Here is a 6,568-nt window from a genome sequence, read left to right on the forward strand (position 1 = left end):
TCGCTCATCAGTCCTTCGTACTAACTTACCTGCCTAATTTCATCTCCTCTCTTTTACTGCCTCCACAATATCTTTCACTCTAGTCTGTTCTCTCACCCAACTTGCTCTCTTTCGGTCTCTCAGTGTTATTCCCATCATTGATCTCTCCATTCTCCTCTGTGCATTCCTTAGCTTTGTTTCCATCGCCCTCGCCAGCTTCCAAATCTCACACCCGTAGATTATTGGTGGCAGAATGCATTGATTGTAAAATTTACGTTTTAAACATAAAGGTAGAGAGCCTCTCAGGATTTTATTGTAATTACCAAACACTTTTTTCCAATTGTAATACGTCTTTTTATTTCATTATCATGATCTTTCGTCACCTTTACCATCTGCCCTAAATAATTATACTCTTCAACTTCCTCAAGATTCTCATCATCAATTATAATCTCTTTACTTTGAACTTTCGTGTTGAACATTACTTTGGTTTTACTCTTATTAATTTTTAAACCTACTTTGAGACGTTCCTTGTTTAGATCGCTCAGCATATCTTGCAAGTCTTCTGCTCTTTCTGGAATAAGAATAATGTCATCCGCAAATCTTAGGTGGTTCAAATATTCGCCATTAATCTTTAAACCTTTCTTTTCCAAACTCAACCTTCTGAAAATATCTTCCAAACAAGCTGTAAATAATTTGGGTGAAATTGTATCGCCTTGCCGTACTCCTTTCTCGATCTTGATCTTTTCTGTATCTTTACAGTATGTAGTTGAATTATAGCGGTAGCTCTCGCATAAATATTTTCTAAAACTCTTACGATCTGTTCGTTTGTACCCTGTTTGCGTAACGAGTTTAGTATTGCTATTTGTTCTACCGAGTCAAAGGCCTTCTCGTAATCTACAAAAGCTAAACACAGAGGTATATTGTATTCTGTCGTTTTCTCGATTAGTTGGTTTACCGCCTGCAAATGGTCTAGAGTCGAATATCCGCTCCTAAAGCCTGCCTGTTCTCTCTGTTGGTTTCCATATAAGGCTTGACTTAGTCTATTTGTAAGGATCTTGGAGAATACTTTATATACCTTTGATAGCAAGCTAATTGGTCGATAGTTACGAAGGTCCTTCTGGTCTCTTTTTTTATGAAGGAAAATCACTATAGCATTGCATCACGCATCAGGAACGTTTTCTTGACGTAAGCACTGGGTGTACAACTGAGCTAATTTAATATGAACTAATTTCCCTGCTTCTTTCAATCAACCTATCGATATACCATCTTCCCCAGGTACTTTTTCTCGTTTCATATTTTTTAGAGCAAATTCTACTTCTTCCTTTGTAATCTCTGGTATACTACTAACGTCTACACATTAATTTACTGACTCAACTACGGTCTTCGACGAGTAGAGCTCTTTTTACTATTTTGTCTCTACATTTGATCATTTCTCTATTTCTATCTTTCAAACATATCATTTGCTGTCTTCCTAAAGCATGTCTGCGCTTGGTCACTTTAATACTTTTACCTTTTCGAATAGCTTCCTCTATTTCATCCATGTTTCTCTTTCTTTTCTCTGATCTCTGCCTTCTGTTGATAAGCTTGTTTAGTTCTACTCTTTCTACTTCGTCTCTCCTGCTTTTAATCTGCATGGTCCTTCTTTTTTTAATTAGGTCATTTGCAGCTTTGGAGTATTTATTTTCTCGTTTTTTTTTTTCTACTTTCTCTGCTGATTCCCTAATGTTATTCACTAAATTCAAATTAATATCTTCCGCGGTGTCCTCGTTAGTTCTTAGAGTCTCGAATCTATTTTTAATATCTAACTGAAATTTCTTATTATTATCCTTAACCTTTGCAAGGCTTATTTTCTTTCTTAAAACTAGTTTATTTCTCTCGGCTCTGAAATTGAATTTACCTGTGCAACCTGCCATTCTATGGCCACTACCTATATTGACTTTATTTATGACCGTAACATTGCTAACGCTTTTGATCTCATCTCCTAATATGAAGTCTATTTCGTTCTTTGTTGTTCCATTTGAACTTCTCCACGTCCATTTACGACCTACACACTTTTGAAAGAGAGTGTTCATTATCCTCATATTGTAGTTCTCTGCAAAATGTACTAACACCTCACCTCTCTCATTTCTTTCACCTACTCTAAACTTCCCAATGCACGCTCCCATCTCCCATCTTCTTCCCCACTTTAGCATTAAAGTCGCCTATTACCAATGTGTACTTACTTTTTTTCATCCATTACTTGACTTAAATCATCATAGAACGACTCAATTCCATCGTCTGAACTCTGTGAAGTAGGTGCATAAACCTGAATTATTTTTAGAGTGTATCTTTTACACAGCCTAATCACAATCCAAGCTACCCTGTCCGATAAACTACTTAATTTGACTACGTTATCAGCAATCTCTCGGTTCATCAAGAATCCTACTCCACTAGATCTTTCTTTGTCCTTACCTCTATAGTAGAACAGGTGGTGACCATCTTGTAATTGTATCAGTTTTTTCCATTCTTCGGACTTCGCTCAGTCCTACGATGTCCCACTTAATGTTGTCTAGTTCATCCATTAAACTCTCCAGTCTGTGGTCTTCTGAGAGAATTCTTACGTTTTAAGTATAGATCTTCATTTTCTTCATGTTGTTTAATGTCCAAGACTTGGATCTGCTTGGACAGTGCTTACTCACATTCGATGGCACTCTGCCCATAAGCACACGAGGCAATGTGGTTGGACCTTTAGGAGACGATGATCCAACAGGAACGCCCGATTTTGTTTTGGTTGTGTTATTCATATTGGCTATGAAGGGGGGTTGGCAGTAATATCACCTCCGTGCCAACTGGTTTCTCGTGAGATATTTCTCTGGTGTCACCTTATTCATTATATTCGGTGAAGCCCTATATATCTATAGGGTGTCCCAAGGTCTATATATACCAGGTCTAACCACTTCCGACCGAATTTCGAGAGTGTTGGCGCAGCAGGCCCGTGACGTCACCTGGCTGTTCAAAGTGGGGTTCGCGCGTCCCATCGTTGCTAGTTGTAGCTCGTGCGTTGCACAGACATGTTGCTGCCTCCGCTCGCACCGATCCACGCAATTAGTTATATTCTGACAATGAAGATCTATATATACCGGTATATATAGATCTTGACAATATGGCTTATTGTGCCATTAAGGGTTGTGGCTTAAGCCAAAGAGGAATTAAGCCAAATATTAATTTTCATCGTTTCCCTGCAAATACACACACGCACATGTGAACGTGTACACATATAAGCACACACGACGATATCTCCCCTTCCCGTAAAATACAAGTATATAAACACACACACACATACATGTGAACGTGTACACATATAAGCACACACGACGATATTTCCCCTTCCCGTAAAATACAAGTATATAAACACACACACACACACACTCACACACACATACATGTGAACGTGTACACATATAAGCACACACGACGATATCTCCCTTTCCCGTAAAATACAAGTATATAAATACACACACCTCAACAGACATGTACGACTCGGTGGCGTGATTGGAAGCGATTTAGATTTGTATCTGGAAATAGATTAAATTTGGAAGTAGGTAGAAACAAAACGTAGTTAATGAATGGAAACTTCCTGCACATGTAGTGCAATGTAGTTCAGTTCGAAGATTTAAGACTCATTTAGATAAACATCTAAGCAAGATGCTGTGATGGTTATAATTTATTTTATATTATTTGTTTTTCCTTTGTTATCATTTGTCGTTTGATTTTCATTTAACATTACTTATGTGTCAATTTATTATTTACTGTTTACCTGTTTGTTTGTTATTCAACTATACCTATGCATTCATTTATGTATTTTGTATGTTGCATACATTATAGTTTTTTATTGTTATTATTCTATTATTATTATGATTTTTTTCCGCATCCGACCTAGATATGGACCAAAAGGTCTCCTGTCGGCATGCTCCGCCTTTGTAAAAATTCATTGTATTGCCGAGGTATCGGCGGTACCTGGTTCGAATCCTGCCCAGGGTTGAATTTTTTTCAGTATCGCTGCGCTTCGAGTCGTTACTCCAACTCTCGTGGGCGGGGAGTTGGAGATCATAGATCGTTCATAGATCGGATATAGATCGGATATACGAGCTCTGAGCTCTCTTCCGGGAGGGAAATAGCTGTCGATCACGAGTCCAATACGTGATCCAAAAGACCAAGATGAATCACACACACACACACATACACACACACATGTGAACATGTACACATATAAGCACACACGACGATATATCCCCTTCCCGTAAAATACAAGTATATAAATACACACACACGCACACACACACATATGTGAACTGTACACATATGAGCACACACGACGATATCTCCCCTTCCCGTAAAATACAAGTACACACACACACACACACACACACACACACACACACACACACACACACACACACACACACACACACACACACACACGCACACACACACGCACACATGTGAACGTGTACACATATAAGCACACACGACGACATCTCCCCTTCCCGTAAAATACAAGTATATAAATACACACACACACATGTGAACGTGTACACATATAAGCACACACGACGATATCTCCACTTCCAGTAAAATACAAGTATATAAATACACACACACACACACACACATACACACACACATGTGAACGTGTACACATATAAGCACACACGACGATATTTCCCCTTCCCGTAAAATACAAGTATATAGATATACACACACACACTGATAATAGCAATGAGCTAGAGAGAGAGATAACGGGGGGGAAATATAATTCCAGTCTTCCTTAGCGTTTCACAGTTTTCTTCAGTGTTTCACAAAGAGAAAACGGAAGCTGCCAGATGACGTCAGAAGCTGCGCAGAACGGCTCAAACGGTTAGACCTGGTGTATATAGATCTTGGGGTGTCCAATGGTTCACGCCGTCACTATGACTGTACCCCATATATCTATGGGGAATTTCCCTGTTCGCCATCAGGGACGTGCCAGTTAGCAGTGAGTCCTGCGACTGTGTGTTTGAGCTGCTATTTGTCTGATCTTTCCTACAAAACCTGTTTGATATGGGTGACCCTGCAGATATTTCCTCTCTATCGACATAGCTTTTGTAATCATTAAGATCCTCAAGCCTATCCACCACGTCAAGGTGTCAACTCTCGGAGATGGGACGCATATATGTATACATTATACACACACATATATATATATATATATATATATATATATATATATACATACATATATATATATATATACATATACATACATATATATATACATATAATATATATATAATATCACACACACACACACACACACACACACACACACACACACACACACACACACACACACACACACATATAAATATATTTATATATATATATATATATATATATATATATATATATATATATATATATATATATCAAGGGCTACTATTACACAGGACGTGCACACCCAGATTCAAACATATTGAAAGACTTAAAGCTACAAAATCCCCGGGTACAGAGACGAAATTTTCCCGAAAGTGCTTAAAGAGTGTAAATTCGAAATCTGCGACCAGTTAACAAATATTGAACATGTTGATAGACACTCGTTGTGTGCCTATTGCCTGGGGGAAGGCAAACGCTGTTCCTGTTTATAAGAAGGGAGATAAATCGTCCCTCTGCAACTACAGACCAATCAGTTTGACATCAGTTACAGGTATGCTTGAATCAGTAATAGTTAATAGACTCAAAGATCACAACAAGAGACTCAGCATGGTTTCTCCAGGGGTAAGTAATATGTAACTAATCTTCTATCTTTTTACACTAACGTATATAAGGCATCAGATAACAATGATAGTTACGATGCTATTTACCTTGATTTTGGTAAAGCGTTCGACAAGGTGCCTCACCAGAGACTACCAAATAAAATCAAAGCCCATGACATAGGAGGAAAGCTGTTAGAATGGATTAGAGCTTGGATCAGCGACAGAAAGCAGCGGGTCACCATGAAGGATGTAAAATCCAAATGAGGGAGTGTTTCTAGTGGAGTTTCGCAGGGTTCTGTTTTGGGTCCCTTATTGTTCATTGTGTACATAAACGACTTGGACAATGGGATTAATAGTGATGTTAGTAAGTTTGCGAACGACACTACAATAGGCCGCCTAATTAGGTTAGGAGATGACGCCGAGATTCTGCAGGATGATCTTAACAAATTGTTCATATGATGGGTGAAATAGCAAATGAACTTCAATATCTCAAGGCGCAGCGTATTAAACGTAGGGCTACACAACCCCGAAAACAAATATCGTTTAGACAATACGTTTTTAGAGAAAACTGAGTGCGAGAGAGACTTGGGAGTTCTAGTGAGTCCTGACCTTAAATCCAGGAAATAGTGCATTAGCCCCAGGAAAAAAGGTAACAGAGCATTAGGTTTAATTGCTAGGACGGTTACGAATAGAAGTGCAGAGGTAATTATCAAACTCTATCTAGCGTTAGTTAGACATAACTTTGGCTATGTGGTCCAATTTTGGTGTCCGTCTTATAGAATGGCCATCAGTTCACTAGAATCGGTAAAGAGGAGAAT

This window comes from Oratosquilla oratoria, chromosome 7 (assembly GCF_046742065.1).
Source record: "Oratosquilla oratoria isolate Oo_2021 chromosome 7, ASM4674206v1, whole genome shotgun sequence".
NCBI classification, from domain to species: Eukaryota; Metazoa; Arthropoda; class Malacostraca; order Stomatopoda; family Squillidae; genus Oratosquilla; species Oratosquilla oratoria.